This window comes from Giraffa tippelskirchi, chromosome 1, assembly GCF_054371585.1.
Source record: "Giraffa tippelskirchi isolate mGirTip1 chromosome 1, T2T-mGirTip1v1.2.pri, whole genome shotgun sequence".
NCBI classification, from domain to species: Eukaryota; Metazoa; Chordata; class Mammalia; order Artiodactyla; family Giraffidae; genus Giraffa; species Giraffa tippelskirchi.
In genome coordinates, this window is record NC_137275.1 from 208,649,696 (window position 1) to 208,676,047 (window position 26,352).

The following is a 26,352-nucleotide window of genomic DNA, read 5'->3' on the forward strand; positions in this document are numbered from 1 at the left end:
GGAATATTTTGATTATGACCTTGCTAGCATGTGAAAGGAGCACAGTTGTACAGTACTTTGAACATTTTTTGGCATTGCTCTTCTTTAGTATTGGAATGAAAATTGACCTTTTCCAGTCCTGTGGCCACTGCTGAGTTTTCCAAATTTGTTGGTATAATGAGTATAGCACTTTAAGAGCATCATCTTTTAGGATTTGAAATAGCTCAGCTTGAATTCCATCACCTCCACCAGCTTTGCTTGTAGTGATTCTTCCTAAGGCCCACTTGACTTCACACTCCAGGATGTCTGGCTCTAGGTGAGTGATCACACCATCATGGTTATCTGGGTCATCTTTTTTGTATAGTTGTTCTGTGTATTCTTGACACCTCTTCTTAATATCTTCTATTTCTCTTAGGTCCATACCGTTTCTGTCCTTTATTGAGCCCATCTTTGCATGAAATGTTCCCTTGGTATCTCTCATTTTCTTGAAGAGATCTCTAGTCTTTCCTATTCTATTGCTTTCCTCTATTTCTCTGCATTGTTCACTTAGGAAGGCCTTCTTATCTCTCCAAACCTTAGCCTACATCAGAATCTTATCCTCAAAATCTTATCACCAAAAATTAGTCATTACAGGTGTCAGTGCCAGCACCAAATACTACACACCTCTATCTGGCTGCATTTACAGCTTTCACAAGTAAATATGTAACAGAGGAGATTTGAAACTTCTTTTAACATAGAACCAAATATTATTAAATTAGTAAAGAGATATAAAAATCAGAGATTTATCTGCATTTCATTAATGTAAACTATTTCAAAATATTTATATATACCCTATTACAGCAGAGATGTAAAAAGTATGTATTGAAATCATTATCTTGAGTATGCTAGTTGGTGTTTAATCTTAATCTAATATTGTCCTCAGAGATCTGTCATGCATCTGTACGTCCTATATTATTGTTTATTTTTCCAGTCTATTCGTTTTGTCCACCACATGTCAAAATATACAGTTTCTAGATCCTTTCAAGTATTAGAGGCCCATTGAAGGATTTCAAAATAGGGAATACTTTTTCTGTTAGTACCTTTATCCATATCATAAAATAAAGAATTATTTGGGTACTCACTAAAAGATAAGGCCCATTTCATTTGAGATTATAAAATACTCCCTCATTGTATTTATTTCTCCCTTTCTAATTTGCCTTGACATGTTAACTTGTTTTCAGTAAACTTAGCTTCTCTCTTTTTTCTACCACATACAGATAAGTCTGACCTGCTTTTACTGGTTCTAACTTATTTTTCTTATTTAAATGTGTACAGTTATCTCTTTTATTTTTCTATATGTCTTCTATAAAATGGCTTCTGATCACCTGATAGATATCAGTTGTTTGGATAAATCCAAACATTTATTGTAAGCAAGTGCAATTTTATAACCCCCTCAATATGTCCTTCTGTACAATCACACCTGAACACTTGCTGTTGAAATACATATGTTCCTTTATTATAAGTTACTTTCTTAAAATTTATCTTTATTTAAAGATCTTTTAACCTGTTTTGCTGATAATCATATATGTAGTCAGTTCTATTATATATGAATTTCTTTTCAGGGATCAAGAGGGTATTAGAAATATTTGTTATAAAAGGAGATGTTGGCTGTGATAAAGCTGAGAATACCAATCTAGTTCAATCTCTCCAGTTGTTTTTGTGAAAATGCAGGTTCATAGGAAAAAAACAAATGTATTTACGTGAAAGCCCAAAGCTATATAAAATCTGAGTTTACCAATTTTAAATCCAATGATCCTACAACTAGAATATAAGTAATGTAGTTTTGTCCTTTTCCTTTTTCATTGTAGAACATAAGAAGTTGAGTAAGAGATTTATGTAATTTCTGATCATGGACTATAACAGCTACTGAATTTTCTTCATAGCTTCAGGTATAATATTTCTATGGAAAAGTTTATGTGCTGGTTTTCTCCATCTAAAACCTATAAATCCATTGGTTCTTGTTCAGCCAAAGAAATTGTGTTGTAGATGATCCCTTTTTTCATTATAGCATACCTTTGCTCTGCCTTCAGATGCTAAGAAATTGGTTCAGGCAACATTTTGAAAGGGATACACTTTCAGGGAAAAAGCATAGAAATGAAGGCAATCATCTTCAACTGACAGAAAAGAGTGGTGAACTCTGAAGGGCTGAGAACTTAATCAATACTAAATCAGACTAAGCACAATGAAATCCCAGATTATTAGATAGCAGCCTTCAAAAGGGCAATACTTACCGTCCAGGAGCATCCTGGGAGCTTTGAAAGCTTGGCTCAGCATTTATCATATATAAGCACTTCCACTGCACACGTCATGAATCGCCAACAGTTGGTCAAAAGTTTACTACCACAGGATGCAATAATTGAATGTGTCTTTGTATGTGACCTGGACTAATGAATCATTTTTAGCAGCTTATATAGTTTAAACTTATTACCTTAGCCTTCCACAGAATCAGTGTCACTGTCTTGGTTTTATTGCTGTTATTGTTGTTGTTATTATTGTTTTATGGTTATAGCTTTTGTTGTTTGTTGTTTTATATTGCTCTCTAAGCAATAGGGTCATTCTAAGAAAGAGCACCATGAAATCAGTGCAGGAAAAAGGTTTAATCTTTCTAAGGAACCACAGAATTTTGTTTGCTTCTCTCTGATATTAGGAGAAGTGTAACACATCTAGGCTCTGCTTGCATCTTCACTGCCAGAAAACACAGAGGCCAATCTGCAATACAACTATAGGAAATAGTTGGGCCCTCATTGTAGCCATATCTATTTTTTGTTTCTCACTCCCCTAATTTTTTTGTCTATTTTATTGTGATTTTATTGAATTAGTTATTTTTGTTGTTGTTCAGTCACTGTTGTGTCTGACTCTGTGCGACCCCATGGACTGCAGTGCGCCAGGCATCCCTGTCCTTCATCATCTCCCAGAACTTGCTCAAACTCATGTCCGTCGAGTCGGTGATGCCATCCACCCATCTCATCCTCTGTCACCCCCTCATCCTCCTGCCTTCACTCTTTCCCAACATCAGGGTCTTTTCTAGTGAGTCAGCTCTTCTCATCAGATGTCCAAAGTATTGGAGCTTCAGTATCAGTCCTTCCATAGAATATTCAGTATTGATTTCCTTTAGGATTGACTGGTTTGATCTCCTTGCTGTCCAAGGGACTCTCAAGAGTCTTTTCCAACACCACAATTCCAAAGCATCAGTCCTTCAGTGCTCAGCCTTCTTTATGGTCCAACTCTCACATCCGTACATGACTACTGGAAAAACCATAGCTTTGACTATACAGACCTTTGTTTACAAAGTAATGTCTCTGCTTCTATATAATATTATTATTGAATAGTAATAATATTAAGTTATTATAAGTTGAATAATATTAAGCTATTATTGTAGTCTACCTTTAATCCTCTATTAAAGGATATTGAGAATAGACTTGTGTAAATAGGATCATAATGTTTGTCTCACAGGCAACTATTTTTATTTCAATTATGTGAGATTTTGCTTCTCTTTCAAAAATTCTTGTTGCTTGAAACCAGGAAAAGAGATATGTTTTCTAAGGAAAAGTGAATACCCAAGAGTATTTGGTTGGAGCATTCAGAAAAGATAACTATGGAAGGAAACATTAGGTAACAGAATAGATCTTATATCTAATGAAAAATACTCTAGAATAAAATTATAATAAATTAACAGAAGTCTCAGTACAGAAATTGTGTAACTCCTTTAGGGAAAGCACAAAGGGTGTCATGAGAGAAAGTAAGAGGATTGGTAGTGGAACTGTCTCTGCAGAACATTCCAAGCAAAGGATAAAGCTCTCAAGGTGGAAGAGCACTTAATGTATTTGAATAATAGACAAAATCAGCATGGCAGAAATATAAGGAACAAGAATAAAAGTAGTATGAGATTAAGATGGGGTTTCCCTGATGGCTCAGATTGTAAAAGCATCTGCCTATAACGCGGTAGATCTGGGTTCTATCCCTTTTTAAACAAGGCAGTGGCATAATCCGATTTGTGTTTCAAAAATAGTACTTTGGCTTCCATGTATAGTGTAAACTGTGTATTGAGACAGGGAAGGTGGGCAAGAGAAGAAACATTTAGAAGTCAGCTGCAGCCCTCCAATCAAGAGAGGATGATGGCAAGGACTGAGGTGGTACCTGCAAAGGTGGAGAGAGGGGGTTGGATTCTGGATGTCCTTTGAAGACAGAACTGACATATATATCATGGGGACAGAATGAATATAATAGAATGTCTAAAAGTGATTCTCTGGCTTTTGGTAAGAATACCTTATTCTTACCAAATAAGGATTGTGTTATTTAATTTGATGGGAAGATGGAAGACATTGTGGGAATAGGGTAGGAAAAGTGGTGACTGGTTCTATTGGTGGTATACTAATACTAGTATGCCTAAGAAGAGATGCCAAGTAGTTCATTGGATAAGTAATCCTGAGGTTCATATATGAAGTAAAGATATTCATTGTAGAGTCAATAGCATATACATGGTTTTTAAGGTCTTAGTAGTTAATGCTGTTATGTAATGAGAGAGTATAGGAAAAGAAAATTTAGAACAGAGTCCTGTCTTCTCCTTTTAGCCTTTTACTCCAAGAAGCAAGCTAAGGGGAAGAAAATATAAAGAAACTCATGCCCCATCAGGTCCTGAGATTGTGATTGAGTAGGTTATAATTCCTCATCACTCACCTGTTAATTGATTCAATGGTGGATTTACTTGATAACTGGAGTTTAATCTTGTAAAATCTTATCTCATTGGGGGTTTTAGTTTTAATTTTGTTGTGGTTTTTGCTTTTGCATTTTTGCATTCCATTTCCTAGTTATTTGAGCTGGGAAAGTACCTCAAATCCATAATTATAATTTTCCCATTATTGCCATCATTGTCTTTGGACAAAATGAACAAAGATCACGGAGTCAGAAAAAAAAAAAGTAGGAGAAAGGTGTCACAACAATAGGAAGGAAATCCAAAGATAATAGATTCATATGAGGTTTTCAATATTTACAGAATAGAGTTACCTATGCTTTTCCTATAGCAAATATTTGGTATTTGACATGTTGGGCTTACCCAGGGGCTCAATGGTAAAGAATTTGCCTGCAATGCAGGAGATGTGGGTTAAATCCCTGGGTCAGGAAGGCCCCTGGAGAAGGAAACAGCAATCTGCTCCAGTATTCTTGCCTGGGAATTTCCATGGACAGAGGAGCCTGGTGGGCTACAGTCCATAGTGTTGCAAAGAGTTGGATACGACTGAGGGACTGAGCATGCACACATCTGACATGTCCCAGTATCCCAGGCATCAGGTGGACACTGAAGATTGGGATAAGCCTTCAAAGAGCTTACACTGTGTTATAGTGTGTGGTACTTTATCTTTCAGAATGGCACACACTTTCTTAAAACCTCCATTTAACAGGTACAATAATTAAGGCTAATCTGTCCTGTAACACACAAAAATTGGAATAATTAGTATAAAATTTTATAAATATCTAGGCTTAAGAGTTGAGTTATTAAGTGCTATCTACCTATCCACCTATCTATATCCTTAGTAGGCAGAATCTGGAGTTGTTTTATAGAATTAAACAGATTTCTCAGTTACAAACTAAAATCCATGAGCATTTAGAAATTAGCCTGGAAGAATGAGGTACGCCATGCTTTCAATCTTTTCTAAATATAACAGAAGAGTTTCATTTATGTCTTCAAAAAATGTTAAATGAGACTTTATACCAAATTAATTATTGAGGAAACAAAAAAGAACATTTTTTGAGAATTGAGAGACAGCATAAATTCCTGTTCTATAAAGAAGTCCCTGCACATTAGGTTTAGTACATCACCTGACTGTGTGGTTGGAGTCATCTTTTAATAGAGATGCAAAACAGGAATCTGGGCTAGTTCTAGGATAATGGCTAAGTGTTCAGCAGGGATGGATGTTAAGTAATCTGGTTTATTACATTCTGTTTATTGCATTTTGAATACTTTAAAATGACAATTAAATGTTGCTGAAATCATAAGGACTGTATTTTCTGCCAACCACTTTTTACTGAAAACCTGTGAGATATGACCAGAGATCAAAGGCTACATCTTTATAACATTATGGAAACTAGAATGGATTTCTAAAAATGAAAAGGCAACTCTCAGCTGTGAAGAGTTTTATGTTTGTTTTTAACAGGCATTTTACTCCCAAGCCGTGACTCATATTTAAGAGTTTCCTACTTCAGAACAGATCCTTGAGGCAGGGAGTTTTAAATCATAAACTTAAGAAAACATCAATTTGTTGCAACTTTTAAAATATAAGCTTTGTGTGACCTTATTCAGGATGCAGAAACACTGGTCAATCATGAAACACTGACTTATTGGAAGATAAAAACCTTCAATAGAATACCATGGCCAAGAAAAAAATTTCATATAATGAGGTATTTTTAAATTTGTTTGTAGGAAAAAGAAGTACAAAATATTATATGTCCTGGCTTACAATAAAAACAGGAAATATAAAGCTATATCTTTTAACTCTCACTGTTATGGGATGATTCAACCAAATAAATACATTACTTTATTGACATTTAATGGAATGAGGGGAAACAGAGGCAAAAGAAAAAGAGAGATGAGTTAAACAGGAGGATGAAAGTCGAGGCAGAGGAGAGAATTCAACTAAGAAGCAAGAAAGAGAGAGAGGAAAGAACCATGTATTTAAAATCACGAAAGAACATAGCTATCCTTAGGATTAGGTTTTACTGAAGATAACAGAAAATGCCAAAATAACAGTGACTTATACAAAATAGATATTCATTTCTCTCTCACATAAAGCCTAAGCAGGCAGGACAGCTCTAGCCACAGCCATCAGTGACTCGGGCTCATTTGGTCATATTGCCTTACCCACCATAATATGGTGCCATATAGTCCAAGATGGATGCTCACATGCTCCTCCACCAAGTCCATATTCTAACCACTCTTTAGGAGTATGGGATAAGGAAAAACGTACTTTCTTCCATTAGTTAGTTTCCGTGAAGTTGCACACATTACTTAGTCATATGGCCAAACCTACATGTAGATGTAAAGGAGTCCAAGAAATGTGAACTTTATTTCAAGCTTAAAATTGGAGTTTCTGTCACTAAGGAAAAAGAAGAGAATGATATTTCTATAGACAATTAATACTCATTTTCCCCATAGCCCATCCTTTATTCATTTGTCTGGGATCACAAAAATTAGAGAGTTTTTTTGAAGCTATAAACAAAGTAATATTTTCCAGTTCTTGTGAAAAGTCAAATTGTTCTGTTTCTATGTTTAATAATTAAATACTACTTTGGAAATCAATCTATATTTTCCCATGAAATTTTGAAATTTTTCTTCAAGTGTGGAAAGGAATTACTTGAAATTTTAAAATTTATTTTGAGGTTTTACATTATTTAGTCAATTTATTATGCTCATATCCTTGATATTTTCGTCCTTCCACAATTCCAATCTACAGTCAGAATCTAGTGATATGATTAGTTAAGGCATCTAAGTTTCATGTATTCTTTCAATAAAGGTGAGTGATTAAATGTTATTAAATTGTTATTCCTTTGTAAGGCACTGCATGAAAAATAAATAACTAAGGAGAAAATGTCATTTTAAATCCACACACCCCTATTTAGAATTAAGGAGCTAAGGCTATTCCTTCTATAAAGAATGACTCTAAAATAATATGTCAAAGAGAAAAATACACAAAAATTGTATTTACTGTATATAGTATTTACCAGTATTAAAATACATAATCATATTCTAACAAGTAGAATGCTACATGACTTCCAAGGCTAGATCTAAAAGTTGATATAGTTTCTACCTGGTGCTCTCTTTCTCCATGACATGAACGTAGCCCTGAGCTGCCACATGAAAGTCCAACTAGTCATGCCACCATATTGGAGAGACTATCAAGAGATTCTGCATGGACACAGAGCAAGATACCCAAGAAGCCCATCTTGGTTGTGGTAGTGACACAGAGGCGTGACATAACCATCTGTTTTTCCAGAAACAGGTATGATCTAAGATGGAACCATATATGACAGTTTATTAAATCCGTTCATTGGCTAGTTATTTTTGCTGATTAACTTGATTAAAATCAATTCAGTAATGATCTGAGATCCATCTCAGGAAAACTTGACATATAGGTCAAAAATTAAACACTTAAACATCACAGGCAGTATATGTTTCTTCAAAATACAAATTTATAAAGAATTTTGTTCGATGAAAAAAAGACTTTTTGAGGCTTAATGACTTAATTACTTAGCACAAAGTCCTACTCTCTTATGGAAGAGAAAGAAACATGACATACAGAGGATATTTAAATCCAGTGGAAATAATAATATGTAGTTCCAAAGCCCTTTCATAGATATGATTGTATTCAGACTCCACAGCAGTTCTCTATTTCTACGCTAGAGATGAATAAACTGAGGTTCAGAGAAGCTACGTGTATCTCTGTTCAAGCCCCACTTCCTCTGCAACCACCCTGACTAAATTGAATCTCTCTAGTATGAGTGTTTGTGATACCATGCTCCTCTTCTTCATAGTGCTTATAATGTTTACAATTTTAATTCACTTATGGGATTAGCTAGATATTAAATTTGTTTTCTCCACAAGGTTGTACATTTCACTGGAGCATGAACTGTGTTTGTTTTGCTCACCATTGTAACCTCTAGCACTTCTCACAGTCTAGTTTAGTATAAGGATTCAATGATAGCTTATGAATAAACTAATGAAGTGATACTCTCCATTATTGATGAAATAACATCCAAAAAGCACCAAACCTTTAAAGTGAATATGGACTTCCAAATCTGTAGCTCTTCCCATGTTTTAAAAGACTTTATCTCGGGTCTATATGTGATCGGAAAAATTATGCAGTCTCATCAGACTTTTAAAATGCTCTCCCACTGAGCCAGAACTCAAAATTTTAAACTCAGTCATCCAAAAGAAACAGATAATCACTAACAAATAATAAAAGTAGAGGTTTGTTTCAAAGAAATTTTTTTCATTTATTCAATTATTTATATATTTCTTTTCCAACAAATACTTTTTGTACCTCCTATGTATTTAAAACCACATTAAGTGCTACAGAAAATATAAGATTAAGCATAATATGCAGTCCCTATCTCAGTGTCCTCATAATCAATTTTAAGAGACTAGAAAAACATGTCACTTTTTTAAATGGAAGATGATAAGAAATGATTAGTTTCCAAAAGCAATGTGCAGGGAATTAGTCCTGTTAGGCATCCATTAAAGACTGAAGTTGTTAGATGTAGTTTCATGAAAAAGGCCGAATAGAAGCAGAATAAATTATGAGTTAATTGTGGAAACTGCACATATGTCTGAGGCAACTAATGGGTGGATGGCAGTGCAGCTTGGAGTGGGAATTAGGTGACAGTGATGCAGAGGTAGGCAACGAAGAGATCATGAAGACCCTTATGTTCTCATAATTCTGAAACCCATTGGAAGCCATGGCATAATTTTCTCATTAGTAAGTCATCTTGGAAATAATGCAGTTGTTAGAATGGGATAGATTAGGGTAGCAATGACTTATAGGAAATAAGCTATGAGTATTCTAGATAATATAGCTATGAAACGTCAGATACAGAAGTTACAGTTCTTACGAATTGAGTGATTTGAGTGAATCCATGAGGTGGAAGGAGTTGAGTATATTGTAGAAATAGAGTATAAGTCCTAGGATTCTTGTTTTAGAGGTTAGGAAGGAGATGGTGCCATTTATTTGAAAATAAAAAATAACCGTAAAACATGTAAATTTATAGGAGTGGATAAACCATTCAGTTTGTATATACATATATATATATATGAAACAAGGTAGTAGTGAAAATGCAATGGTAGATATCCTTGTGACAATTGAACTTTAAAACATAAAATAAAATAGAAAAAATATAAATAGACCATATAAGCAAAAGGATTGATACAAAGTAGAGCAAGAAAAGTGAAGATAAAATTTGAACATCATCAGCACATGGAAGGTATTCATTCAATGGAAACTTTAGGGTGTCATACAGGATCAGTATGTAGTTTGAGAAGATCAGAAAGATGAGGACAGAACTGAAAACTACCAAGAGTTACGGTTTGAACATAACTAGAAGAGACTGAGAAGAATTGACCCAATAATGTGAAGAAAAGCTGGTGAGACTAATGACACCCAAACTACGGGAGGACAGAGTGTGTGAAAGAGGAAATAGTTAACAGTGTCAGGTGCTGCTGTAAGTTCAAATAACATCAGAATCGAAAGTAAAGAGGCTGAATTTGACAATTAGGAAATTATTGGTAGCCACTTTTAAAGCAGTTACAGTTGAGTGACAGATGCAGCAGGTAGATTTCAGTGGGTTGATATGGAATTGGCAGTGAGAAAGCCAGTTCTTCAGTGAAAAGAGATTAATTTTCAAAAAGTTTGACTGTAAAGGCGAGGTGAGAAGTAAGCTATTGAGGACTGTGTGGCAAAGGCAGGGGTCTTTTTATTTTAATACGCCAGAACAGAGTGTGTGTATTTGCAGCAGAGATTGTGGTGATCTGGGGGGAGGAACTAACTGGAGGAAAGAAAACCATTGAATTAACAAGATCCTTAAAGAATTTGGAATGGATACAATCCAAATTACAGGTAGAGATATTTGTTTTGAATAGAAGACTGTGAAATTCAAGTAAAGTTGTTGAATGTAGTACTCAATGTCATAAATCTGTTGGAGATAGCAGAGGAAATTCCTGCCTGGTACTCTCAAAGTTCTCAGTAAAATTGAAGGTACGACAGAAAGGATTCAGCAGTAAGTAAAACAAGAAGGAAATGAATTGGTGGAAAAGAAGCACAAAGCTGTATAGAGTGGGTAGATTAAGGAGGTAGAGAAGATGAGGGTCTTCAATTTTGAATGTTGGCTGAGTTGATGTTAAAAATACCAGATAGAGCATGGATCCTGTCAATTACAGTGGACAACCCTCAATCAAGATGTTGGAATTGGGTCCTGGAAACTCTCCGGGCTGAATTTTAACCCCTCTTTTTATCTTGAGGAGGTCCAGAGTGGTCCCACAGTTAGTGGCTTTGTTAGTTAAGCCAGTAGGCATGGGGGAGCCTTGAAATAGCAGTTATTTTTCAGATTATGTGCGTTTATTTCATCAGTTTGACTATTGGTATGGTCATGGCTTTCATGGTAGCTCAACTGGTAAAGAATCTGCCTGCAATGCAGGAGACCCCAGTTCAATTCCTGGGTCAGGAAGATCTACTGGAAAAGGGATAGGCTACCCACTCCAGTATTCTTGGGCTTCCCTCATGGCTCAGCTTGTAAAGAATCTACCTGCAATGTGGGAGACCTGGATTTTATCCCTGGGTTGGGAAGATCCCCTGGAGAAGGGGACAGCTACCCACTCCAGTATTCTGGCCTGAGAATTCCATGGACTGTATAGTCCATGGGGTTGCAAAGAGTCGGACGCTACTGAGTGACTATCACTTTTGCTTTCACAACTGTACAGTGGTCCCTTCATATCTGAGGGGTATTAATTCCAGGACTTTCAATGAATACTAAAATTCTCAGATGTTCAGGTCACTTATATAAAATGATGTAGTACAGGCAGCCCTCCATATCCACAGGTTCTGCCTGTGTGGGCAGAGCACCAGCTGTACAAACTGATTCAGCAGCAGTCTTTGGTGGTGGCTAGGTGTAACAAAGACAGTCAGGCTGAACATTTTGGTTTTTGCCTGTTTTATATGCCAGTGGGCAAAGAGGCACCAAACCCCATGGTGGACAGTGTTGGTCTAGAAAAATTGTTTACTTGCAGTGAACTGCAAGTAAAAAGATCTTTGGTCCAGATCAAGTAAACAAGATCTTTTGGTCCAAAATCCAAGATCTTTGCTCCAGATTTCAAATAGACAGTTGGTGAGAAAGTTGTTTTTTTTTTTTTTCTTTTTAGTTTTATGACTCACCAGAGTTTATCTCTGGAGGGAGAAGATTAGAATAATAAAGTAATAGTCATAAGCATAGGCTTTTCTTATCTACCACAACTCAACCAGACATTCCCATCATCATACTCTCAAAGTTGCCATTATCAATTATACCATCAGCACTGAAATTTTTATTTTCTAGCCTCCTAGTATAGGACAAATATATCATGACTTCTCAGCATATTCCTTCTGTACTTCCACTCCAACTACCTCAAGGTTTTCAACATATTGACTATCATTTTTTCATTATTCACTCTCCCAACCCATGTCCTCACTTGCTTCTTACTCAGTTTAGATGCCAAGGCCCAGCATTAAAATAATCCTCTTTCAAATATCCGCATTTTTTTCTCCTTCTCTCCCTCTGAAGAACTTACAATGTAAAACCCCTACTCCTGTTAATCAAAATTTACTTTCTTCTTCCTCTGCACTTGAGCAGCTATATCTAATGAGAAAAAAGGCACAATCATGTTAATTGTTATACTTTAAATTCAACATAAAAAGCCCATAGGGGATTTTTACCATTGCCGGACAAACCTACAACATTTCCCTAATTCATTTACTCTCCCACTCTACCATACTTCTCTCTCCCATGCTTCCTTCCCTCTTTGCTCAAGATTTCTCCTTCTCCCTTTCAACAGATGCCCTCACTTCTCACTTCACTGATAATACAGCACGTACAGCAGAAACTACATAGAGCTGAAATATCTTGGAAGGTTCCTCATTGGAGATTAAGACATCCTCTCATAAGAAGTCTAATAAAACCAGTTTTTCTCTCTGGCATTGAAACTTTCCTTGGTTTGGTATCAGATAAAGTATAGAGCCTATATTCACAGTCCATACTGTACCAAAAGATATGTCTTTAGATATTATAATCATCCTTTCTGTAGCTAGATACCCACTCAATGAAAGCTATGTGGGAAATGACCTCTCAGCTGACTCTTGCTCTGGAACATAAGCTCATGGAATGAAATGACAGGACAAATGTTTATACTAGATAGATGTTAATTTCTATAGCTATTTAAACTCTTATATTTTGAAGTGTGGGAGCTACTGAGTGTGAGCTGTTAATTCACATTACATAACAGATGCATGATGTGACCCTACTGAAAAATAAGATTCATTATCAATTTCTTGTTAAATTTGGTAGTCTATTTAAAATGCTTAGCACAGTGACTGTCATACAGTAAATAATAAATGTTAGCTATTATTAGCAGTGTTAACTTTCAAAAGTTTATGTTACACCCAGTGGAGAGGACATATGAATTTGAAGATAAATCGTGATGAATGATAAATACTAAATAACAATTATATGTGCATAGAACAGAGTGATCACCATCAGATGCCTCCTCAATGATTAGATGTGAAATGTTATGCATAAAAATACATGAGATTACAAGAAGGAACCTAGCAGCTGAAAACCTACAGTTCAGATAAGATGCAGGACAGCACTGGAGATGATTTGCAGACCATTTCCAGAAAAAGAAGCCACAGAATCAAAGTTTACATGCATATGCTTTATGGTTTTCAAGAAATATTTACCTTCATTCTCTTTCTCATTTGATCTTCATGGAACTTAGTTAATGGAAGGACAGGTATTCCTCTCTTCATTCTGCTAATGAAGAAACTATTCATAAGAGTGTCTGTGACTTGTGTAGCCTCCTTCCACTCAGTGGTAGGGCCAGAGCCACACGGTGGTCCTTCTGACTCTAAACCCAACACCTCAGCTGTTGTGTTCTTCCTGTTTAGCCTGCAACAATAATTCAAAGAAAATAAATGTGTTATGATGGTAAGTGTAAGGCTTAATATATTGCTTAAAGTACTTTGTTGTGTTGACAAAGTCCATTTAAGAAGAATGAGAAAATCTTTGAAAGTTGTGCAACCACCAATACTGTTATCCCACTAACTAGGCACACTGGTATCATCTTAATTCAAATATTTGTGAGCAGAAAAGATCTGCTAATTTTTATTCACAATGCCTTTCCTATCCCATCTGGCACAAGCAATTTCCTTTTGTGTGCCTTTAAACTGTGTTATAAAAAAATCAATTTTATCCTGAGGGCTTTCACTATGAATCTCACAACTTTCATTCTGGTTATTTCTCAATTTCATCATCAGTAACAAATTGTTCTTGTGGGGGGGAATTGTGCTTGTCAATTTTTCTAGTTTAGCCCATCAGATTTCTCATTAGTTCTTGCCACTAACAAATGCCTTTGTTTTCTTTCCAAAGTTGTCAGCAGCTACTATAATTGTCTTATCATAAAAACAGTTTATATTAGTATATAAGTATTAATTGGAAAATTAACTTTTTGAATTAGTTTATAATGAGAATTATTATGTTTACTGACAGTGGCAAACAAAAAAAGAGTTCAACTAAATATATGTTATTAATAATTAAAATATAAATATCTGTCTTCAAGTATTCAATTACATATTTCTTGCAGTTTTCTTGATGACTTCAACAGTTGATTAGAAAAAGCTGCTGATGCATAGCTTCAGCTTCCTAAAAGTCAGTGTTATCACTTTTATTAACTCCTTATTGATTCACCACTCTAAGTTGAGCTCAGATTTGTTATCAAGGACATGGAGGTAGATGAGGCATAACTCCTGACTTAAAGAAGTCAGTCTAAAAATGTCACAATATCAACAACTACCAGTTAGTCAACATTTTCTGAGTAATGAACAAAATTTCAGGTTTTTTACAAGGTACATAACTATTTTTCCATTGAAATATCATATATACCCTGCAAGGAAAACACATTGTAAATAATGTGAAATCCACAGAGCTCACTTATTAAAGGTTATACCAGACCTAGGAAGCAACAGGTAGATTTAGGATGTGAACCCTCTCTTGTCTCCTTCTCTCACTATGATGAGCTAAGAGCCACAGTGGTGGTGCAGCCACCATGCTGCAGAAGCACAGAAGAATCACTGTCTCACTTTTCTTGGCCAGTGCTGCTCAGAAAGACCTGTCCTCAGGTGTTAGCCAAAGAAAACCCCATACTCAATGGGCTCACCATTTTCCTAGCACCCACTGTCATTAGAACAACCTGGGAGACAGTGTTGCCCACAGCATCCCTCTCCACAAATCATCAGGCATTACTGAGGCTTTAGGTCAAAGCTTCCAGATTTAATTCTGCTCTAAGCCCAGGGCCATGACCACTTAAACTCTCACTGCAGTATCATAACCAATTTTTAGTTCAGACAAACAAGCAGTTTTGAACCCTAACTCATGCGCCAGCCACTGAACCAGGAAGTTTGATAATAAATTAAATGATAAAAACAAAGTTAATAAATGGAAGATTAATACAAGATGTCCACCTTCAGAAATTCTAAGGCAGAATGCACTACAAGCTCATTTTTGATGAGAATGAAGAGTACAGTAGAATTTTTTTTTTTGAGAGAAGTGGCAGAAATGTTTATCTTTATTAGAAACGTCTAAAGACTTAACATTTGTCATTTTCTTTGGTCAAGTTCATCAGTTAACTTTCATGTGGTCAATCCAGTGATCATTTCTTAATATTCTCCTTGCTCATTCTGTCAGTAGCATTTGGCACAGTTTATCACTTCCTCTTCCATATAACATCTTACTACACTTCAAGCAGTGGTACACTAAAACCCTCCTTGCAAAAGACAACTGTTAATTTTTTTGGAATTTTGCAAGCCTATTATTAAATAGTTCATAGCTTAAACTTGGCCAAGGTAAAAGTATTTACATTTGTTAAATATTTACCATCACACCACTGACTCCATGACATTACGCTTTTAGTTCTTTGCCTACCTGGCAACATTTTCCTGATCTTTCAACCAGTGACCCAGGGCTATCAGTTCTTGGACCTGCTCTCTCTCTCTCTCTCTTTTTTTTAGCTATACTCACTCTCCAGGGGATCTCATCCAGGTCCATAGTTGTTAATGACTACAAAACTTATATCTACATTTTGTTGACTACAGAATCTTCATCTCTAGCTTCGACTGTTCTGCAGAATCTCAAATTCCATCTATCCACTGGCCTTATTGGCATCTTCACTCCAGTGTCCAACGAAGCATTCCAAACTTAATATTCCAGAAGCAAAGTATGCCAAAGTGAAAGTTGTTCAGGCATGTCCAACTCTTTGTGACCCCAGGGGGTATACAGTCCGTAGAATTCCCCAGGCCAGAATACTGGAGTGGATAGCCTTTCCCTTCTCCAGGGAATTTTCCCAACCCAGGTCTCACACATCGCAGGTGGATTCTTTACCAGCTGAGCCACAAGGGAAGCCCAAGAATACTGGAGTGGGTACCCTACCCTTCTCCAGGGGATCTTCCCCATCCAGGAATCGAACCAGGATCTCTTGCATTGCAGGTGGATTCTTTACCAGCTGAGTTACTAGGGAACCAAACTCTCCCTCAAATATGCCTCTCCATGAGTCCTTCCCATGTCCCTGGCCAAAATCTTGGCATGGTTTGACTCTTCTCTTGATCTTACACCCTGCACCTAATCCATCAGCAACTCTTTCTACTTTCAAAATACACTCTGAATCTACTTCTCACCATCTCCACTGCCGTTTCCCTAGTTCAAAGTACTATAATTTCTTATATAAAAAAAAATTCAATAGCCTCCCAACTAGTATCCCTATTCCGTCCTTGCCAGCCAGTAATCTATTCTCCACTCCTCAGCATTAATTCCCATGTTCTTCTGCTTCATTCAGTGCAAAATCCAAAGTGATCCCAATCATATCCAAAGTGGACTCTGGCTATTTGTCTAACCTTGTTAACCAGTCACTGGCCTCTCTTTCCCTAGAATCTAGACACATTCATCTCTTTACTGTTCCTCTATGTTTTGCTGCTGCTGCTGCTAAGTCGCTACAGTCGTGTCCGAATCTGTGAGACCTCATAGACTGCAGCCCATGAGGCTCCCCCGTCCCTGGGATTCTCCAGGCAAGAACACTGGAGTGGGTTGCCATTTCCTTCTCCATTGCATGAAAGTGAAAAGTGAAAGTGAAGATGCTCAGTCGTGTCCGACTCTTAGCGACTACAGCCTACCAGGCTCCTCCGTCCATGGGATTGTCCAGGCAAGAGTACTGGAGTGGGTTGCCATTGCCTTCTCTGCCTCTATGTTCTAAGAACCTTCAAATAAGAGCCTTTGCTTTTCTATTAGGCTACAATATTCATTGCTTGGATGTCTGCAGGGTTCATTTCCTTCAGTTCTTTACTCAGATGTCACCTTATCAGAAAAAACTGCCATGATCACCCCCAAATACTTTTATTTTCCTTTTATAGTCTTTATCACAGTGTGCCTTAATATTACATTTGTGTATTTAGAGTGATTCCCTCCTTCAGAATTTAAGCTCCAAGAAGGAAGAGACTTGGACTGCTTTGCTTACTGCTGATTCCTCAGCTTTTAGAACCATGCCTTGCACTTAGCAATATTTACTGAGTAAATGATGACTAAAATGCTTTTTGCATACTTTTTTACTTTTGTTGGGATATAAGCTTCAGCTCCATGAAAGGCTACCAAAAGATTATATACCTAATAAATTCTCAGAAGCTGTTGATAAACCCCTTGATATTCTTACCCACTTTCCCCAACAGAACCAAACTCAACATGTCAAAAAGGAGCTCATCATTCTATCCACTGGAACAGCAGGTATGGTCCAGAACTGTTGAGGAAGGCTGTGGTCACTGTAACTTTCACAGCGACTTTTGGTTGCCTACTCAATAATCATGCCTCCCTTCTTCTTTCTGAAAGAAAAACTTTTTTTTTTCCTGGCATTCACTCCTCCTCAACATGTTTTAGATGATACAAATTAAGTTGTCTTAGCTAACATGATTTGTCAGTAATTGATTTGAAAGAAGCATGTGATCTAATTTTAGCCTGTGAAATGTGAGAGATAGTCTGTTCAGGGAAGATTTCTGAAAGATGTTTCTATATACATATAAAGAGAGTTCTTCTTCCTCTGATGGTTCATGTCTTATCTACATCTGATGCCTGAAACTACAGTAGGTGACTTGTGATCACAAGATAGCTGGCAGAGGACAAAGCTGATATCCTAGCTTTAGCAGAGAGAAAAATGAAAAGAACTTGGCTCTTTGATAGTATCAGTGAGATACTAAATTAACCAAACCCAGGATACCATGAATACAAAAGCGGAGTGTTTTTCTGCTTATGTGAGATAACAAATTTTCCTTATTGTTTAAATGAATTAAGGCAGACTTTTCAGTTCCTTGCTGTTGAAAGCATTCCCATTTGATGCCAGCTAAATACAAACCTTTCTTTCTGGCTGTCAAGATTCTTCACCTTATGTCTGTGTCTTCTCCCATCAATATCCTGTTTCAATACACTTCACTTTTGAGCCAAACTGGAAGGCTGCAATCTCTTTTGGGATACATTCTTTGATTCCCAATGACCATATCTTTGTATAGGCTTCCCCTCATTCCAGAAACACTCTCTGTTCCTTTGTGCATATAAAAATCCTCAGGGCCCACTCATCTCAGAATGTATCTCTTCTGAAAGATTTCCTGATTCCTGAAATAAATCTTATCGTTCCCTGTTTTGAATCCATGTTGCCATAATGAGGTCATACTTACCTCATGACATATATTTGATCCCATTCTATAGTATTATATACAATTCTAAATCTTACCTCCACACTTACTCTTCTCATATGCTTTAAGCACCTGACTGCCTTAGTCAAAAGGAATATGACTCACCATCTGGTTCTACAAAGATTAAGTTATTAACCACTGTAGTCACTGACCTACAATACAAAACAAGGCCCTCAGATCGTTAGATATATTTCAGGAGAAATTTGTATGAACCCAGATTCTTGCTTCTCAACTTATAGCTCTTACGTTGTGTTTTTTTTTCTGTTGACATGACACAGAATTTTGCATATGCAGGAAATATTTCTTAAATTGAAGTTCTGAAAATATTTCTTTATCTCCAGTTATAATAAGTTAAATAATATATTCTTATAACTTGCAAGGCACCACACTTAAATCATTATCTTGTGCTGAAATCACTATTTAAAAATAAAGAATAGAAAAAAATGGATATTTAATGATCAGCATGTTTTGTTTTGTTTTGTTTTTTGATTGGCAAGTACATGCTACAGATAATGCAATACTTATTTTTCACACATCTGCCCTAGCTAACCAGTTGGCCAAAGTAACAATTTTATTGGCAGTGTATTTTTGCAATATGTAGCAGATGCTTTAAAGAGATATAGGGAAGCTTGCCATATATGATGCCAAATTCTTCACTGAATTAAAAGGAATAGAGGGAAATATAGAAATATGTATCAGTTTATAGTTAAACTTCTTATTCAGATGAAATGCCGCTGGTTTAGCATATTTCAAACAGACTTGAGATTCTGTTCCTGTTTTGGTTTTTTATTTTAAAAAGTTGAACTTAGCAAGAGAGTGAAAGGCAGGGAGAGACAGAAAAGGACTTACGTTGATTGAGTGCCTAATGCATGCCACATACTATGTTAAGAATTTTGGGTACATTCTTTAATTTTAGCCCCAGAAAAATCATCTAAGGAAGATGATTTTAATCTCCAGTTTACTGAAGAGAAACTGAAAGCACAGAATTCTGCCCATGAATACAGTTATTACATGATAGAATGAGGATTTAGAACCCAGGTAATTGATTTACTAGATATATTGGTAACTTAATAATATTTTGAACTAAAAGTCAAAGCTACATTTAATAATATAGAATTTTTAAGATGTAAATTGAGGAACTAACAAGTTAGTATTAATAGATGAGACAAATGCCCATAGATAATATAATATAAAGAAAAATCCAATAAGACCATAAGGAATTCAGAACTGAAATGCTGAAATGCTCTGAATTTAGATTTCCCTAAAGGAATTGGATGTGGACAGTTATTTACAAAATTAGTATTGTGAGCACAGTGAGAAAGTACTGAGAGTGAGGCAAGGCAGGGCAAAACACCAGGAAATAGTGCATTAATAAACAGATACTATGGGCAACTGATGCTTAATCCCACTGGTAGGCTCTGAGGAATTGCTCTGCTAGCAAATGGGGGAGCTGCAGTAGTTATCTACCCACCCCATCTCTTAAAGTTTGAAGATTATCCCTGGGAGGTGGTAAATCCCCAGGACTTTGGGGCTTCCTTACTCTCCAAGCACTCACACTGTGTTAAGAAAATGCCTAAGTCCTAAGGCAGAGAAGCAGAGATGCAAGCACTTGAGACAGGAACCTGTCAGATGCACATTCACAGGCGCAGGATGTGTCCACAACTGAGGGGAGGTGGGGTGAGTAACACAGTCAGCCACATAGGGGATACAAAGGAGAAATGTTGAAGGCATGCTAAGGAAATCGGGGCAGGCTTCACAAAGGAGATGTCATTTGAACAGGGCATTGAAGAACAGTTAGAATCTAACTCAGCTAGGCCTGGCAAGAGGTAAGGAAGAAGAGCAGGAAGTAGAGTTGAGTTTTGTTCAGTTTCAGTCTACCCTGCCCACCCAGTTGAAGACTGCAACCCATCCTTCACACCATTCCTTCCCACAATTCTGATCCCCCTTATATGACTTTCCATTGCATTTATTAAAACAGTACATAATTCAATTATTTCTTATATTTACTCTTTACTGTCCATACTATCTGGAGGAGGGCACGACAATCCACTTCAGTATTCTTGCCTAGAGAATCCTATGGACAGGGGAGCCTGGCGGGCTACAGTCAGTAGGATTGCAAAGAGTCGAACACAACTGAAGCTACTTAGCATGCATGCAAGCATATCCATACTATTCATTTCATTAGAATACAAGTTCAAGGAAGGCAGGAATGTTTGTTTGTCTTGTTCACAAATGTATCCTAAGTACTTCGAACAGTGCTCAGAACTTCAGAGTAGTTTTGATTTGTTAAATGAAAGAATGAACCTGATCGTTCAGCTCTTGAGTTAAAGGATGGCTATCCCTAAGTTTACTGAAAATGGAGAATCTGAAAAGAGAAGAAAATATGAGAAAAAAGTTAATAAATTCAGATTGGAACCCCATTGAATTGGAGGTACCTGGGAGACATCCAAGACTTATTTCAGTACCTATGGAGGAGGACGGAGAAGGCAATGGCACCCCACTCCAGTACTCTTGCCTGGGAAACCCCATGGACGGAGGAGCCTGGTAGGCTGCAGCCCATGGGGTCGCAAGAGTCGGACACGACTGAGCGACTTCACTTTCTCTTTTCACTTTCATGCACTGGAGGAGGAAATGGCAACCCACTCCAGTATTCTTGCCTGGAGAATCCCAAGGACGGAGGAGCCTGGTGGGCTGCCGTCTATGGGGTCGCACAGAGTCGGACACGACTGACGTGACTTAGCAGCAGCAGCAGCAGCAGCATGGAGGAGAAAGGGCAGGAATCGATGCTCAGTTGGCACTCTGCGTCTTCCCTATTTAACTTGATATTCAACATCATACATTTGATACATCTCCAAGGATCTTTTTTCTCAGGAAATTATCTATATTTACAGCATTAATATAGTCTGGCAGGCACAATAATCTCACATTTTTCTGGCATCATCTATCCTCAAGGGCCTTTAGGATTTTGTGCTAAAAAGTTATTTCTCTTATGGTTTTGCCTTTACTTCTATAAACTGAGAGCATCTATCACAGAAGCTGATTCTGCTTGGCAGCTCCCAGTTACTCAGTACTCCTCTTACCATCACTGCGAAACTCAGGGATCTGCTTTCCCTTGGACTCACGCTTCTGCTCTAATATATCACAGGATTCTCCTCTGACCCTACATGCTGGGTGGAACTTGGGGATGCAAAGTCTTTAGAGGTGAACTCGGTTCTCTGACCCTGTGTGTTAGTCAGTCTTACAATCAAGATTGTTCTAGCCGGTACCGACATGTATTCTAGGTCTTGGGTGATCAGATATGAACAATAAAGGTTCAAGTGATAGCCAATGTCTGTTTCTGACATTTAAGTTTACACCTACTGTGCCCTGGCAGAGAAATTTGCTTGTATAAATTACCATAATTTGGAAATATTCTTAATTGTGTTGAAATTTACCTTTGCTCTAATGATGAAGAAATGGTTTGTTAAGCAAATTAATAGAGGAAAAGCATTGTGAACAGAATGCTTAAAGTTTATAACTAATCCAAAGATGAAATTACTTTTAAGCAACCTTGAGTGCTTTAAAAGCATCATTTACATTTATATGTAATACCTGGAATGATAGGCTAATTACAGTTGTTTTTATTTATTCATTGAGCCTATTTCCCAAAGCGTTCTCTTAGACTATGCTCTCATATTCTACCATCTAGCTTCCTTGATAGTAAAACGAGTAGTTTTAAAAAATATACAATACTTTAGATTCTTCCCTAAATCTGCTTCCACCCAGTCAATGAGGTTTGCCAAAAGTGAATTCACCAGCCAAGAAGCAACATCCCCAAATTAAAATGTCAAAAGCCCAATGCTGTAAGTTTCAACATGAAGAAATTTTGAGTTTTATAGCCTTGTTTGAAAAGAACAAATAAACACTGAGTGAATATTATTTAAGCCAGAGGCTAAGAGCTCCCTCATGGGCCATAGCACAGTGAAGGTAGCCACAGCCATGTAAAGCAATCCTTTGAAGGAACCTTGTGCCTTTAGAGATAAAGGAGCAAACAGAAGAATGACTTTCTCGAAGTGTTTCATTGTCTGAACATTGATATTTTCATTTCTTATTTCATACTGCGAACACTAATGTATTTTTGTCTTGATAATTACTGGTGCTGAAAGGCATCTCTTCTGAATATTGTGCGGCTATGTTCCTCCCTCCAAATATGATTCTGTTTCAGTCAGAAATTCTCCATATTTATCTATTTTGTATGAGATTGTTTGAAGAAATAACTTGAAAAAAACATGTCTTTATAGTTCTTGTCCTAGTAATTAGTGTGATGCCTTTGGCTTTTGTGTTTTAACTCTACAATGTAATTGTATATGACATTACTCATTGGTGTATAGATTCACCGAATGAGTTTTTCTACTAAAAATGGTTATTCATACTAATCTCTCTTTGCTCACATTTTTTTTTTTTTTCCACAGGCACAGAAACTTGTCATTTTTATTTGGGTAACAAGAGTTTCTAAATTATATTGAAAAATAAATCCTAATTATGACCACTCCTGTAAAAAAAAAAAAAATCTTTGCACATTTTCCACAAATGATTTATGCAAAAGAGAAGAAAATACACATAGTTTTATAATATCTTAAACTTTTTTATTCCCTACCAGAGACATTGTCTTTCATTTTCTTTCAGTTTTCTACATTTTCAAGTTGCACCTGTATTTAATACTGCTTTAATCTGCTAAAGACATTAACTGATTGCTCTCCTAAATCTAAGGATTATATAGTTTTAGTATAAATATATATCACATATTTTCATAAAATTTTGACAAAATCGAATAAGCATGCCTTGTTTTAAGTCCATGCTCCTTCTACTGTTTATAAAATCTGATTTAAAGATCAAAAATTCTTGGTTGTCATTCTTTAGCTGTAAGAGTCTTCTTTCTGAACTGCCACTCACTTCTTTTTTACATAATAACAAGCAATAGAAAAACCAAAGAAATTATCTTAATCTTAGTTCTTCCTTTCACACTATAAAATAATGTGAACTTTTGTTTTTTTTTTTTAAAATGAAACAAATACATCCAAAACTCAATACATTCAAATGAGCTGCATCTCCTTTTAGGTATCACCTTCAAAGGCCACAGTTCATTCTCTAACTATGCTACCACTGCTCAAAATACCTCTAAAACTCTTTTGGGATCACCTTCAAAGCCAGTTGCATATTCCTACTATTACCTCAAAGATAGATTTAATTTTTGGAAACAGTAAAAAGACATTTGGTGCCAAATAATAGTTAACTATAGAATAATCAGGGCTTCCCAGGTGGTGCTAGTGGTAAAGAATGTGCTTGACAATATAGGAGATGCAAGAGTCACGGGTTCAATCCCTGGGTCTCCAGGAAGAGCCTCTGGAGTACTGAAGCCTCTTCAGTACTCTTGCCTGGACAGAGGAGCCTGGCAGGCTGCAGTCCATGGGGTCGCAAAAGAGCTGGACATGACTGAGCACAGCACAGCACACAGAACAAAAGTCATATAATACTTTTTTTAACAATTACGTAATCATAAAGTTAACGGTGTGTGTGACTTAAATTAGCTCTGAATGCAATTCTGAAAAGAGTAAAACCCAAGAGGCTTTGAGCAATGGTAGGTTGCTGGAATTAGGAAATAATTTTCCAGCATGATCACTATGCAGGGTAACATTCATTTAGCTGTCTATATTCTGGCATATTTGTTTAAAGTGAACATTCTGAGAGTTAGAATTTTTTAAAAAGGAATATCATTCTTTAAAAACAAAATTATTCCTTTAAAGTATCACTGTCAAAGTTAAGTACTACGCAAGTGTTTTGTTAGAAACTAATTATCCTTATCAATAAAGACTACTTTTAAAAACTTGAAAGCAAATAACCAGCTTATTTACTTCCAGGCTTTTTAAAATCATTAACTGAAGAAAAATAATTTGACATTTCTAAGGTACTAAAAAACAAAACAAAAACCCCACATGTAATAAAAACACATCAAGAACCAAACTACAATTTCTGAGCTGCACTGTTTATTTTGCTGCTTGAAACCTAAGTGACAGTATGCCACTATAATTATGGGGTTTCATCTAAACCTTTACTACACTGCAGGTACAGAAATATACGGACACATTTTTGGAGAATTGACATTTTGCAAAATGCAGCAAACATTTTAATTTATACATGAGAAAAGGAAGTGTTCAAAAGAGTATGCATTTCAAGTTATTGCAGGTTATTTGTGAGAGAATTTCTGCAGGTAAAACATGTTTAAATTTAACCAACAGTAGCGTGTCAGTGTATTTAAAATCATGACAAAAATCTTCTCTCTGGTCATGTTGCCCACGACAAATTACTATGATGTTTTATGTTTTAGGGCAAGATGTCAATACAGCATAAATCCCATGGCATTTTGGTTTTCTTCTGGAGATTAAAGCTGTTTTTTTTTTTTTCTTGGGATAAATGCAGCAGCAAAACACAAACCAGTTGATCAAAAAAAGCACTTCTGCCATAACTCCAATAATTTTCAGGACACATCAACCGACAGTAGTTTTGCCATTCCCAGTTCTTTTAAGGGTTACATCTCTGCACTGTTGCCTTAAGTATGTCTGTAAAAGCTTGTTCTCTGTTAAGCCAGTTTACTGACTACAGCCTGGTTGAGAGAATTTAGTTGGTTGGTCCATTTATCTAGTGCAGTATATCGGGCACCACCCCTCTTCTGATGATCCAGTTCAAGGAGTTGATTGACTTGATCAATTCGGCCATGTATAGTGTTATCCAATATGCACTGCACCAGCAAGCTCTCCACATCAGCTACATCTATGTTTAACTCCTTAGAAATAAAAGGAATATGTATTCTTGTGTAAGGCTTAATTAATTTTATAAGCACTTGTGTTCTGATGTTTCGCAAAAGCTCTTCAATGTGTTCCCTTATGAAAGGATCATCCATGATGTTGCTGTGATTTGTTTTTAGAATCTTTTCAAATTCAGTGATGTCATTATTCTGATAGGCACTTACTAGATTCGTCATTGCTAGAATTTCTGGATCATTTTTGTAAGGTTTGGCCTCCTGTGAGTCAAATGGATTTATTCCTGATTTCATTAGCATATTTGCTAAGACTAAATATTTTAAGCAAGTGGTTCATCTTGGACTTCCCGATTCATCATAATTCTTAAAGGCTTCAAAAAAATCAGTGTGTGACTTTTCAAATTCACCTTCTCTTAAGTGCATTTTACCACCACATTCTCTGATAACTCCCATGATCAATGGATGAGGGATGGCAGACTTGATGTGAAGTGACTGTTCATAGAGCGCTTTAAGTTTTTTGTTATTTTTCTGTGCCGTGTACATTTGAATTTCCAAAGCATATATTTCTAATAACTGTGTGCCTTTTTTCAGGTCATCTTCTCCATTTTTTTTTTATCCTACAAGGATAATAGTTGCAAGCCAAAGACAGATGGGAAATAGAAAGGCCTCTGGGGACAATCACTGATTGGCACACTGGGTGAAATTAGAGGAGGGCAAATGGGTTAGGCTTGCACAGGGCTGACCAGCGTGTCTATGCCAAAATTAGCTCCAGTATCTACTAAACAACTGAGGAAGGCATTCATTTGATGATGCTTGGTTTAAACTCTCTTCTGTAAGGGGTCATTGAGACCCCTTACACTGACTGGCTCAGAGACTCTCTGGTTCTGTTTCTCTAGAAAAAAAAATTTCTTATTTTCTGCAGGATGTGGGGGCTTCCCAAGTGGCACTAATGGTAAAGATCCCACCTGGCAATGCAGAAGATTTAAGAGATGTGGGTTTGAGCCCTGGGTAGGGAAGATCCCCTGT

The 26,352-nt window shown here is 36.6% G+C and overlaps 1 protein-coding gene and 1 pseudogene across 5 annotated transcripts in view; one reads left to right on the plus strand and one right to left on the minus strand.

The window, feature by feature from the left end:
- Positions 1-26,352, plus strand: part of LOC145519852 (uncharacterized) — a 669,571-nt gene that overhangs the window by 611,285 nt on the left and 31,934 nt on the right. For 4 of the 5 annotated variants that reach the window (XR_014063970.1, XR_014063972.1, XR_014063971.1 and 1 more), the window contains one exon: positions 7,851-8,009. The gene's annotated coding sequence lies outside the window, so the exon portion shown is untranslated. Of the gene's footprint in view, positions 1-7,850; positions 9,908-26,352 lie in introns of those variants that run through there. The other variant, XR_014063969.1, reaches the window with a different exon arrangement.
- Positions 24,935-25,932, minus strand: LOC145516520 (COP9 signalosome complex subunit 2 pseudogene; annotated as a pseudogene).